General features: G+C 42.7%; 1 protein-coding gene across 3 annotated transcripts in view; it reads right to left on the reverse strand.

Moving 5' to 3' along the window:
* TSPAN14 (tetraspanin 14) overlaps nucleotides 1–12,459 on the reverse strand; it is a 48,371-nt gene extending 35,912 nt beyond the window's left edge. For all 3 annotated transcript variants that reach the window (XR_012663159.1, XM_075109709.1, XM_075109708.1), the window contains exon 1: nucleotides 12,318–12,459. The gene's annotated coding sequence lies outside the window, so the exon portion shown is untranslated. The remainder of the gene's footprint in view (nucleotides 1–12,317) is intronic.
* Between the last annotated feature and the right edge of the window lie 89 nt (nucleotides 12,460–12,548).

Genomic DNA, 12,548 nt, shown 5'->3' on the forward strand with positions numbered 1-12,548 from the left:
TTGGAGGAACTTACTTTTTGAACTCTCAACACAAATATTTCAAACTTTGCACACACAAACAGATCACACACAAACAGATCAAGGACACACAACAGACATCTCCAGCCCAAGACACTATGGACAGAGACCCCAAACAGACTTTGATTTTCCTTCCAGAGGTCTCCCAATGCCAGGCTCAGCTTCCATCTGGAAGCAACTGAGAGGGCCTCCCTTGGTACAGACACATCCCTCTTCGACCCAGCCAAGAAGTTTCTTTACTGCCCAATCAAATGGAAATAGTTTTCAGAAACGTAGAGACCATGTAGAAAATCTAAGGAGGGTACATTTTGGTATAATGCTTCATAGCTTTAAGTAGTTATGGAAAAAACAAATGGAAAATTATGTGACCTAGCACACAGAAGTAACATTGCAAGACTAGCAGACAGAATTTCTGCTTTCTTGAAGCTCAGATGCCCTGCGTCTGCATAAGAGGATATTTCAAATCCTACTGAAAGTTAGTAGTTATTACACAAGTCATTCTGATCCACTTAACATGAAGTGGATTGATTTGTGTAACAAAGCCAGACATCACCTCAGTAGCCTCCATGCATATGCGACCTATGCAAGGTTGCTCAGTATACATTACCCACAGCCGACTAGATCAGTGCATCTGGACCGACACAGCAGCAACAGAAAAATCATTAAAAGAAGGAATTACTCCTCATTCCATACAAGACAGTAAAACTGAGTTAAACCAGAACACACACATTATTTCCTCAATAGCCCCAGTAAAGGAACTGAACACAGAATCAACTACTTAGCTGGTTTCAGACAAATGGCAGAGTCTAGAGAATAATTAAAGGATATAGTACACATTCCTACAGAAAAAATACCTGCAAAATTTGTTAGTGTGAATGTTCACCATTGACACCTGAGCTTGATATATCCACAGTTCAGATGGTGATTTCCATACAGTTTTAACCAAACACTGAACACAAGGGGGTTTTTTGCCTTCTAAAACCTCATCTTAGAACTAGGTTCTAATGCTCACCGTTCATTTATAGAAAAAAACACACTTAACCTTTGTTAAAACAAGAAAAATTGTACTTTATGGCAGTACAGGCAGTGGCTGGAAAGGACTTTCCTAGATGTGATCTAGTCATATACGTAAGCTGAGTTTTGCAATATACGTTCCTAAGACATAGGCAGTTTTGTTTCCTCATGCCCTGGTTCAGCTTTAGATACTGAACTTTTCAACCCATCCACCTTCAGAGACAACATTTAGGAATCTTAGTATTAGGAGACTAAGAAAATTTGTTTACATGCCACTCACGCACTTTTCTAAGCCTGCAGCGGAAAAAATACAAGAGAAGGAACAAACACTTGGATTTCCCAGCTTCTTCATTTCAAGTCTCTAGCTCCAAATGGCAATTCATACTTCAACAATCAATAGTCATACACTTGTCCAAGTCAGCAAGTCTGATGGGTCTGGGGAAGAGGGAAAAGAGGGAACATAAGGAGACAACAGCAGAACCCCATTAATCTGAGCAGAGTCCAAGACTCCATTTATATCAGTGTAAACCTGTATTACAGGAATATACTGGCTGCCAATGCAAACATTCTCTGGATGCAGGCACACTGAGGCCTCTACCACTGTCCTGCCTCCCTCCCCATGAAAAATAAAAAAATCAGGATCCTGGCAGAAGACAGGAGCAGCAACTGTAAAATGCACATACTACTATGACACATTGCTTTTACTGCTGCCACCACTCCAAAAGCAGCAGCAGCAGGTGGCATTTAGCTAGCACATTAAAGACCATAAAAAAATGGGGTTCTACTAGACAAAGAGGCTTAAAATATCTGAGACAGAAAGGCAAGCATAGCATTTCAGCACTTAACATACAAACATAACAAAAAGACTTCAGGCTGAGTTGCCGTCCCTGGCATTGGGACTTACATCCAACTGCTCAAGTCCCAACTTCAGTGAAGCTATTCACAGGAATGAGAACATCAGAAGTACTCTTGCTGATAAGCACCATTCCCCACCTTCAACATTTTGACCACCAGCTCATAAAACATTTCTCCTCACTTGCCCTTGCAACTGGCAAGACACCCCAGTCAACACCAATCCCAGTATTTTCACAGAATGAAAAAGCAAAAAGCCTTTTTTAGATACTCTGCTTTTTTTAATGCTCTGACATGACAGGGGGCCTCGTACTTCCAGTACTGGTTCCCTGTTGCAAGCAGCTGTCCTGTAACAGCACACAGCTCCCCAGACAGATGCTGCCTTCTGAAACACCTGCCTATATTAACAGCAGATCTGACTTACTCTCCTTGCTGATCCTCAAGAGTCCTTTGGTTCTTCTTGAGAGATCAAACACCATATGGAGCAGTACAATCACTGCTGGTGTGGCAGTGACACTCTGACATGATAAATCGAAAATGTAGGTGTGTGACTTTTTCCCCCTAACCCTACAAATAAACATACCAAGCAATACACTCAAGGCCACACAGCCACCTTCCCTCTGTTTATACTAAAAGCAGTCATGTTTCCTAACATAGGAGGCATCTGTTACCAGTCTAGAAATCTGCTTCATCAGTATTTCATTTAATTTACATAACTACAGGCTACATAACTATGGTTAGGCAATACTACAAAACACTTGGAAGATTAAAGTAGTATGTGGGCAGCATAGACCAGTAACTTTCTCTACTGTGTTTCAGACAAAGCAAGTCACATTATGTCAGCTGATAGTTCTCACCCACTCATGACTCATGTTCAGAGATTTTCTTAGAACCTTCTGAAAATGGAGCAACTCAGAGGCACATACAGACTGCTCTTTCCGTATGCCAGAGAGAAGCTGACCACTAAGGGAGTCTTCACATATCAGCACAATATCTGGTGCTGGGCATCAAACCTTCACATGGAAGGACTGAGCTGGTGCAACACCAAGGCAAGAAAAAGACAGAGCTTTTGCAGGCTAATCTGTTCTGGAAACAGAGATAGTAGCCCTATGGATGATTCAGGAACTCCCTGCAAGCATGTGTCATCTTTAATTTTGTAATTTTGCCTCCAAGGAACTCCAACTGGGGCCTCACAAAGAAAATAGAAGCTTGTCTTAAGGAATATGAGTATAGTGATTTACTTCTGCTGCAGTCCAGAAGAGCAGGAGTATGTGCTCCTTCTTAGAGGAAACCTAAGGATTATTCAACAAAAGAGTATTTTTTTTTAACCTGAAAGACTCATGATGCAAGACAAGATATTTCTAATAGGTTAATCCCGTTTTACTAGAAAAATGGCAGATAACAGATCTCTCAACTCAATGGAAAACAAAGCCAGAGAGTTTTCTTAAGACGCCATCTTTTAGGGCTTTTTTGTAGTGGGCCGAAGACTCATTCTTCAAATACTTTGAGGACTTCATTTCAAGCACAAGTTGCTCCAATATGAACTCTACAAAACAATCCCTCAGAGCAGATCCAATCTTCTATACATGGGAAGAGTTTCAGGTTTCAGCGACCAGGCTTTATTCACTACAAATTGTAACTTAGGAAAACTTGTAAGGAAGATACACCAGTGTTCCCAGCCCAAAACAAGGAAGCAATGATTCAGAAGAGCTCCACTCAAGCTCTACAGACAACTCACACTGAAGTTATGCATGTGTTTTTAGCCAAGCCACTACTTTTATGGGGATGAGTTGCATCTGAAATACCATGTAAAAGTACCCTGAACTTAAGGCTAACATTCAGAGATTCGACACCTTAAGTTCTGAAAAATCATCTACATGGGCACCAAGAAGCATCACCTCTTATCCTCTCCTGAACTGCCCACCTGACTAACATCACCAATACTTAGACATAAAAGCTCTACCCTGCACAACTGTAATTTAAGGAGCTATTCGAGCTATCATTCATGGGATATTTTCAGCTCCGCTTGACTTAAACTAACTGAAATACACTGAAGAAAGACTTGAAAGAGGCAAGCAGAATTAGGGACCACCCCCACACTAATTAAAAAGCAGCAACAGAGGACAATAGCAGTTGTAACAATTTTACTTTTCACCATTCCTCACACAGAAGCTACCAAAAGATATAGTTCGCTGGCCTTGCTTTCACATGCTGAAATCTTTATGCTTACTTAGCTATCAAAGCTCCTAGTAATATTAAAAAAAAAAATCCACAAAACAAAAGTAGACCCAAAACCTCCATATTTTCATTTATACAAACTGGTCAGAATGAAAACCAACAACACTGTAGAATGCAAGTATTGACCATGTAGGTTCAAACTGCAAATGATTTTAGTCATTCACAGCGTACCTCACTGAGGAGAGGTACAACTCTACTCAGCTATCCACTGAATTTTACTAGGTCTGTGCTACTTCTGCTCCACTGACCTCAGCTTCACTGAAGTAATAAGTGAACAGACAGACTTTCCGCTCCAACATGCAGCAGCACTTGACAAAGGCACCAACTAAAAGGCATGAATATCTTACATAGTTCAAGGGAAATTTAGCTCAAAGAGGCTGACTGCAAATCAAGTGTACACTCCATATTCTGACTTAAGCAAGAAATAGCACAGGAAGCAGAAAAGGAAATGGCACAAATAAAACGAGTCTAAAAGCCAACGCTTTTCCAAACATAAGCAAATAAGACAGTAGAAAAGGATCTTTGAGCTGTCAGGCTCTTTATTAATATTTAAGAATTGCAGGCAATAGCAGGAGTACAGGATGTAGAGCCTTCACTGACCTTATTCTCAAAAGCATGGGGTAACCCATGCTCATGCAAGTTAAAACTGAGATTACACCAGGATAAGGGAACACTAGCACTAGGCACTGTCACTACAATTCAATGGATGGCTCATTAACATCTTGGGAAAGTTTGGAAAAAATCTTTCATGTCTATGAAAATCCTCTTTAACAAAGCTATCTACCATTTCCACCTGAGTAAGAACTTGCCTGTGTTGTAACTTTAGTATACACAAACAACAAGCTGTGTTTTACTTCACAGAAAGTTCAAGTATTGCAAAGCACACAGAAGCATGTCAGTCATTCTGACCAGGCGCTTACTCACTCCAGGGAACAAAGCCTGTTAGAACAAGTAGCCAGAATAAATCTTAGCTGATCAGAACTCCTCAGCTGCTTTCTACTACCTCTCACGATGGCAGATACATACCCACTCCCTATAACATCAACAGTAGCAAGGCAAAACTCAAGGTCTCGAATTAAAGCAAGCATGTCATTTGACTTCCCACCTCCACCCCACCCCTTTCCAACAGAAGGTTCTGGGACCCTTACAAAGTAAATATTTTGAGGAGCCAGAACTTCCAGTTTGGGGAACAATTATTTCTATTTAGTGATCCAACAGTAATAGAACCTATTCCATACACATTGCCTACTCCCTCCCTTACACAGACCAAAATGTTTCAAGAACAAAATGGGTCCTCCATTTCCTGTGCCACTTTATATCACAAAAATAACTCACAACATAGAGGAGAAAAGACAGGAAGCCACCAACTTACTTTGCAGACAAATCCACTCTTTCTTCAGAAACATCCTAAACTTTTACATATAAGTGGGGCTTTCCTCCATTTTCAGGAATGCCACTTGTTCAAGTCTCCAGTTACAGTTCAGCCAAAAAGGACATCCCTTCATTTTCTTTTTTCACCAGAGTGAGAAACAGGAGGCTAGTTATAGTAATATACACTAAAGAAATTATGAGTATAATTTGGTTTGGGTTTGTTGGCAGCTTTTTTGTGGGTTTGTTTTTTTTCTTAAAAACATTCCTTGCTTTGGGTATAACATGCAGCCTGTCCACATCCACACCGTATTTCTTAGCCTTTACACTGCATGTTCCTATATAGGTATGATATATAAATAATCTATTTTACTATGCATAAGAGATATGTTAACAATTTAAACCAGATCAAGGTATCTAAGTTAAAAAAAAAATCCAGCATTGTCATCTGCTCTCCAGCAATGAGCACACCAAGTAATGAATGCATGTATCTGTACAATACTAATTACATTCATCACTTTTTCTAGTTAAACAATGCTGTCTCCACGTCATGCAGACACAATGTAGAACTGAACCCACAAAAACTCGGGGTTTTTTTCCTCCCCTCCCATCCCAAGTAACAGGACCCATGCTTTCAAACACCAGAGGAACACTCATTCCAAATGAGCCACCCTCTCAGCACCAGGGGATGCTACTTATTGGGGGGGTTGGGTGTTAATGGGTGTTGGGTTTGGGGATGATGCTTACAAAGCTTCCTTTCTTTTGCTGCCCTCTGCATTCACAACACAGCCAGGAGAACCTTATATTATATGCTGACCAGGATGATCACCAGCTCACAGGCTGCAAGAGAATAGCTCTTTATGGCCACATAGACAGCTCAACCACCGAGTAATTATTCAACCTACCAACTGACTTTCCGGTAAAGAAATGCACTCATGCAACTTTCAAAACCAACTAGCCGGTAAGCCTCTAACACAACACTGGAACACATTAGAGATATGACAAAATGGTAGTCACCAAACACCTTAAAATCCTAACCACTGCCAGCTCTTCAGCAAGCCATATGTCTCAGCTCAAAGACACAGAAATAATAAGCTAATGCTTTAGGAGACAGAGCAGGCAGGTTTTCAGAGCACTCTGCACACACTACCATAACACAAGGAAAAAGAATAAAAAGACAAATACCAAAGCTGCTCCAGGGCCCCAAGCCCACACTTGAACAGCTCCAGGCCTTCCAAGAAGCAGTGTTCAGACAGGTCATGAGAAACCCTGTCTTGCTGGAATACTTTGCATCTGCCCCAGGGGAAGGAGGCAAAACAGGCTTTCTACCTCTTCGGAGCATGCGAAGAGCAACACTGGCACTAAGAGATCAGGGCAGCAAAGGCAGTGAAGTAACACCTGCACTGGAAGGAGTTCTGACAATGTTGTCTCTGCAACAGCTAACAGCAAATGCACCAGCAGAATTAGAAGGTGCAGAGGTTAGATACAAACACTTCCTAATCTGCACCTTTAATAAAAGGGAAAAATACACCTCCAGAGTAGAAGAAAAAGTGAGAGCACAGGAAACTGCCATCTTAAGAGGCTAACAGCATGACTGGTTATACAAGCAGCACAGCCTAAAAGAAGAGAAAGAGCTGAGCACCACCTTCCCTTCTCACTTGTCCCAGACAGATAAGGTCTTTCAGTTGAACTCCCTTCTGCTTTGCAGAAACAGACAACTGCTATGACCATTTTGTTCAAATACCCTTCGCAATTCCAGCGTGCTATACACTTTTCAAAGAAGGCCACCTCGTTGTCATCTAGGAGTCACCTCACTAATTGCATACCCATTAGTTTCAGGTCACACAACTTTTCAGACGAGCCTTCCTCCTCCACAGGCTTGCCGTGCAGACACACTGAAGTAACTGAATACTCAGGGCAGGGTAGAAAGCTTTGCTATTTTGTACCTGTTATTATACATAGCTATACTACTGCATTCATATTCCACACAGCATTAAGTACTTCTGAGCACCAGTTAATGGCAAATTGCTGAGGGAAAAGAAACGTGCATCCAGAGAAACAGCTCCATATTCTGACAGTCAGAAGCCTGCTGTTACATAGAGACCAAAGTCCAACATCTCAGGTGTCTTCCTTCAGATACAAGCTACTTGAGGCTACTCCCTTTGTTTTCTATTCCAGGAGTCTCTAGATGTCAGTATACATGTTTCATCTCTGATTTTATACCCCAAAGCAAGAGTAGACAGCTCTCGCCAAGCAGAACAAATCACCCTCTTTTTGAAATATTAAAATTCACAGCATTCAGCTGCCTCTGAATACTGTGCTTCATACTGCTTTCTGTAGCTGAGACTGAGGCAACTGGAAGCTGCCTTGTTACCTCCAAGTCCATCAATTATTAAGTGATAACACCTTTCCAGAGAGGCTCAAGTATCAATTATTTAGTCTTTGAGCAGGAAACAAAAAGCCTTTAAAACAGGAAAGAGACTTCTGGAAAGGGCTGTTGGGCCACAGGAACAAATTTTGTTTTGTACACTAGCTACCTGACTGAAATAGAATGAAAAAGCTAAAATAAAACAACACATAAAAAAGCCAAAAGCTCATATGCACACACAAGTTCAGCAAGTGCCTGAGCCTATTAGTGCCAAAGGAAAAGCCTCAACTACATTGGGGGTTTCAGCACAAGTCTTCACAGGGAAGACCTTTATCAAGTTGTTATAAATGCCTGCCCTCTAGAAAAGCTCCTTTGTAATACCAGGGGAGCATTCAACAACACTGCAAAGATCAAGAGGAAGCAAAGCCCTATGTTTATTACACCCCTGCCTTTCACATTCAGGTTCAGATTAAGGATGAAGACTGCCCTAAGATTTTCAGCTTTTGCAGAGACTTCTAAAGACAAGGACACAAATAGAGTTCTCAGAAGAAACACATGCAAGCAGGCACTCTGGATAAGTGAATGAATTTTTGCTCTTAAACACATCATGTACAAGCTTTACTCCAAGCAAAGGGATAAAACACTGTTGCTTTGCTCCCAAAAAGGAAGAGAGACAGGAAACACCAAAGGAAAACAAGTGCTGGTCCTCCCCTTCCAAACAAGGGCTGAGGCACACTTTGAACCAGAGGGGAAAATAAGCTTTAAAATCCTGCTGAGAGCACTGGATTTGGATACAGTTCCTCTTGTGGTCAGCATATTTTATTTTAATTTGTTAAAAGTTTTATGCATAAGTGATAGCAGAATTCAAGCGTGAATAATTGAGCAGAGTGATACTTTGCTCTCAAAGGGCTTCAATCCCAAGATTTGTTTCAGACTGGTAAAGAAGGTCAGCAAAAGACTGGCCATTTAAGTCAATGGTTTCCACTGCAAACATCACAATCCCTTATCTTGTCAATATTTGAGGATCACCATTTTCTGCAGGTTAAATCCTCTGCTGTAATCCTCACCTGTGACATGCCTAAAATAGAGGCATTTACCAAGCAATGATTTTTCAGCTCACTGACCATACTGAAAACAGCTTTTGTTCAGTCATCCAGAATAGAGAGAAGCTGCTTTACAATGCAAAAAATTCAAATGCAAGACATACAACTATATTTAAGTAATTAAATTGTAGCTGTTTTCAAGATGAAGTCATCATTCAGTTCTACCCACACACTTTTTCTCCCCCCCAATTGCTAGATTAAAAATGAGGTCTTCGCTTTTTTGGGGGGACCCAAACTATTAAACTTCAAAGCCCACAATCTAACCTTGATGAGCTTTTCCCCAATCACCTCCAACATTGTTCTTAACTTTTGCTTTATCAGATGCTTTTGGCTGAGCATGAGCAAAAGGGTCAAGGAGAAGGATCCCATCTCTGCCCGAGCTGCGCTAGGGGTTGGAAGGCTATGTATGTACCCTCACACAAGCTACCAACACTACAGCTCTATAAGAGCCATAGACTTTAGGACTGTAATACTAGTTAGGAAGACACGTGACCATCCTTTGGACATGCAATCAGAAACCACATGGAAAAAGACCATTTATTAATTCCCCCTTAGCAACAGCCTGCAACATTCACTCCAAAGTAATGAAAAGTCTTGTTTGAGGGTTTGATTTACTTTATCTTAGGTATTTCAATAAAGGTGCTTAAAGCAACATGAAAGCCATAGCATGTTTATGGATTTTGTGAATTGCAGCCTGTTAGCCTTGGAAAGGCACCACAAATACCAAAGTCCAAGAGTCCTTTCTACCAGAAACAGGAAGTTTTGACCCAGGAAGCCACGGTGCAAAGCAGCATGGCACAAAGAGCCCACAGGTAAAAACATTCTTGATTCACATGTGAGTGAAGTTTAAGTGTCTCCTTTGTCTGGTGCCTGAAACATTTTAACACACCCCACCCAAGTGGAACTATTGGTTTTTTTATAACAGAAAATTACATAACAGGAGGATCTGTAGAAACAGTTTTGACAACAGCTTGGTTAATTCCACTCCACCCCCCACCTCAATGAGATTTCTAGTCTAATACAGCAAGACTAGAACAAGAGTTTTAATTTATTCATGCTCAGCAGTGATCAAACTGTGCCATATCTAATACACAATGGGAAACTATATAGATGACTTAATTTTTGGAGTTCGTCAGCAGAAAAATACTACCCTGCCCTCTTTTTTTTTTTCCCTATTCATTTACAGGTAATGACCAACTGGTGGCCACACACCAAAGCTTCATAAACTAAACATAACTACTTTAAGAAAAACCAGAGGTCAGCCTCAAGACAAAGCAATCTATGAGGGATCAAAAAGCATGTTCCTCAGTTATGCATTAGAAGTTAGCTTACAGCTTAAACTTCTTCATCCAGATTATCTACACATTTGCATTCAGACATGACCAAATCCATAACACACCATGTCAACAATTTCCTTGTTACATTTAAGAGCAAAAGGTTACATCTTTAACACCAAAGAAAGTGCCCCAATTAGATAGCATTTCAGGGCTCAGAGCAAGGGCTTTTCATGATCCTTTCATTAAATATCAAAATGTCTAAATCTAGCGAAAGATAGCCGCAAACATACCCTGTTTCAGTCCTGTCAGTTATGTTACATATAGAAAGACTCTTGCACAGACACAGCTCTGAACACAGTGCTCTCAAAAGGTAATACTTTTCTTTTTCTGACTCCCTCCCCCCAAAGGGGGCAGGGAGAAGAGGAAAGAGGCTTTAAACAGGAACACAGCGTAAGATTATTCCACAGCCTACTAAATGTCAGGCAAAGCCTATGCCCAGAGACAACAGTAAGGCTTAATTAAGACTGAAGTAAGGTTTCTTCTGATTTGGTCTTCTTGCCTAAGGACTAGAGATAATGCTTCAACACAAAGGAAGCTAACTGGATCAATTTACGCTAAACAAGTCACACAGAGCACACACCAGACAGAGAAGTGAAACTTTCAATGATTTTTGATTTAGTTCTAGACCTCACCTTTAGGAAGGCTTTGTTCATCTATGAGCAAGATGAACAAAAATAAAGCAAAAGACCAACCACATAAATTACTTGCACATTGTTTTTCAACACTGTTATAAATGCACTCCTAAAGTTCTGGGAAGCTGTTTCTAAAAGCTACTGTTTCAGTGGCATTATAATTTTTAAGATTAAAATCTTCTAAGGGCAGGCACTCTGTTCTTCCCACCCCACAAGAACAGAGCTAAAAGGACATACATTACACCCAAAAAGTAACTTCTTCCAGTTTCGTTAGCCAGATGATAAAGAGCACCACTCCAACAACACAGGTGTCCTGGATTGGTTTAAAAAAATCTACATAGCAGTTTACCCCCACAGCTCATTCCTCCTTCACACGAATGGCTGGACTTGAATTCCCAGCTGACCCCTTCTCACACAATTCCTCTGTCAAGCAGACAGTGGTAGGTTCTGAACCATCCACACCAAAGCATTTACAGTTTCACACATTTATTGTAAATATAAAGTAGCTTACAGAGGAGAATTAAGGAGAAAAAAAAGACGTTTACAATGGAGGGAAAAAAACCTTTCCCCACAGTAACGGTGCATAATGCAGGTTACTTCAACTCTCCTCACAGGGTCTGTACGGAGCAGCACCAGTCACAGACCAGAAATAAAACATTCACCTGAAGCTACAAAGACAACCTGGTAGAAGGTGAACGACCAAACGGGGACTGGTGATGTGTTAATTATCCAGACGCCCACCCCGGGACCCCACAGGAACCGAAACCACCCCGCCGCTGAGCGCGGCGTCACCTCAGGTGTTCGGCGGGAAGCCGAGAGGGTGTCAGAGAGGTCCCTCGCTAACACGGCTTACACGTAATCAGTGTTTAAACTGGGGGGAAGGGGGGAGTTTAGGCCTCAACCGTCACATGCACGGAGCAGCCGCTCCTGCCAACAGCGACGCCGGGGCCGAGGACAGGGGCTGGCAGCCGCCGGTGCTACGGCGGAGTACGGAGCAGGCGAACGTCGCCCTGCGGCTGCAACACCCCGAAAGACTTTTTTTTTTTTCTAATTATTTTTCTCCCTTGTGGCACCTCACCCAACGAAACAACTTCGCGTGGACTCCCAGAGGAAGCCTCGCCCGGCCTCTCGGGCTTCCTTTAATGGACGAGGACAAAGGCTCGCCACGGCCCCGCGGCTTTGGGAAACAAACTTAGTCGGAGGGCAGCGGGGCAGCCCTTGCTCCCCGCCCGGCTCAATGGCTGCCAGCTCCCAGGGGACGCCGCAGGGGAGAGACGGGTCAAAAGGCCGGTACTTAAGGACGGGGGAAGAGGGAGAAAGTGGCATTCCGTAGGGAGTGGAGGCGGCGCAGCCCCCGGGTCAGACGGCCGGGCCGGGCAGGACTCACCGGGGCAGCAGCCTGCTCGCTAAGTTTCGCCGAGTTGGGAGGACAGTGAGGCGGCGGTCGCCGTACGCAGGGGGTCCCTCCACTGTCTCGACTAGTCCATGGGCACGGCGCGGCGGAGCTCCCGGACCTTCCCCGCCTCAGCCGGCCGGCCACCAGCGTCCCCTCTCCGCCGAGCCGCCACCGTGCTGCCGCCGGGGGCCGAAACGCACGCCCACCCCCCGGCCACGCCCG

The sequence above is a fragment of the Phalacrocorax aristotelis genome, chromosome 14 (assembly GCF_949628215.1).
Source record: "Phalacrocorax aristotelis chromosome 14, bGulAri2.1, whole genome shotgun sequence".
In the NCBI taxonomy this organism is placed as follows: Eukaryota; Metazoa; Chordata; class Aves; order Suliformes; family Phalacrocoracidae; genus Phalacrocorax; species Phalacrocorax aristotelis.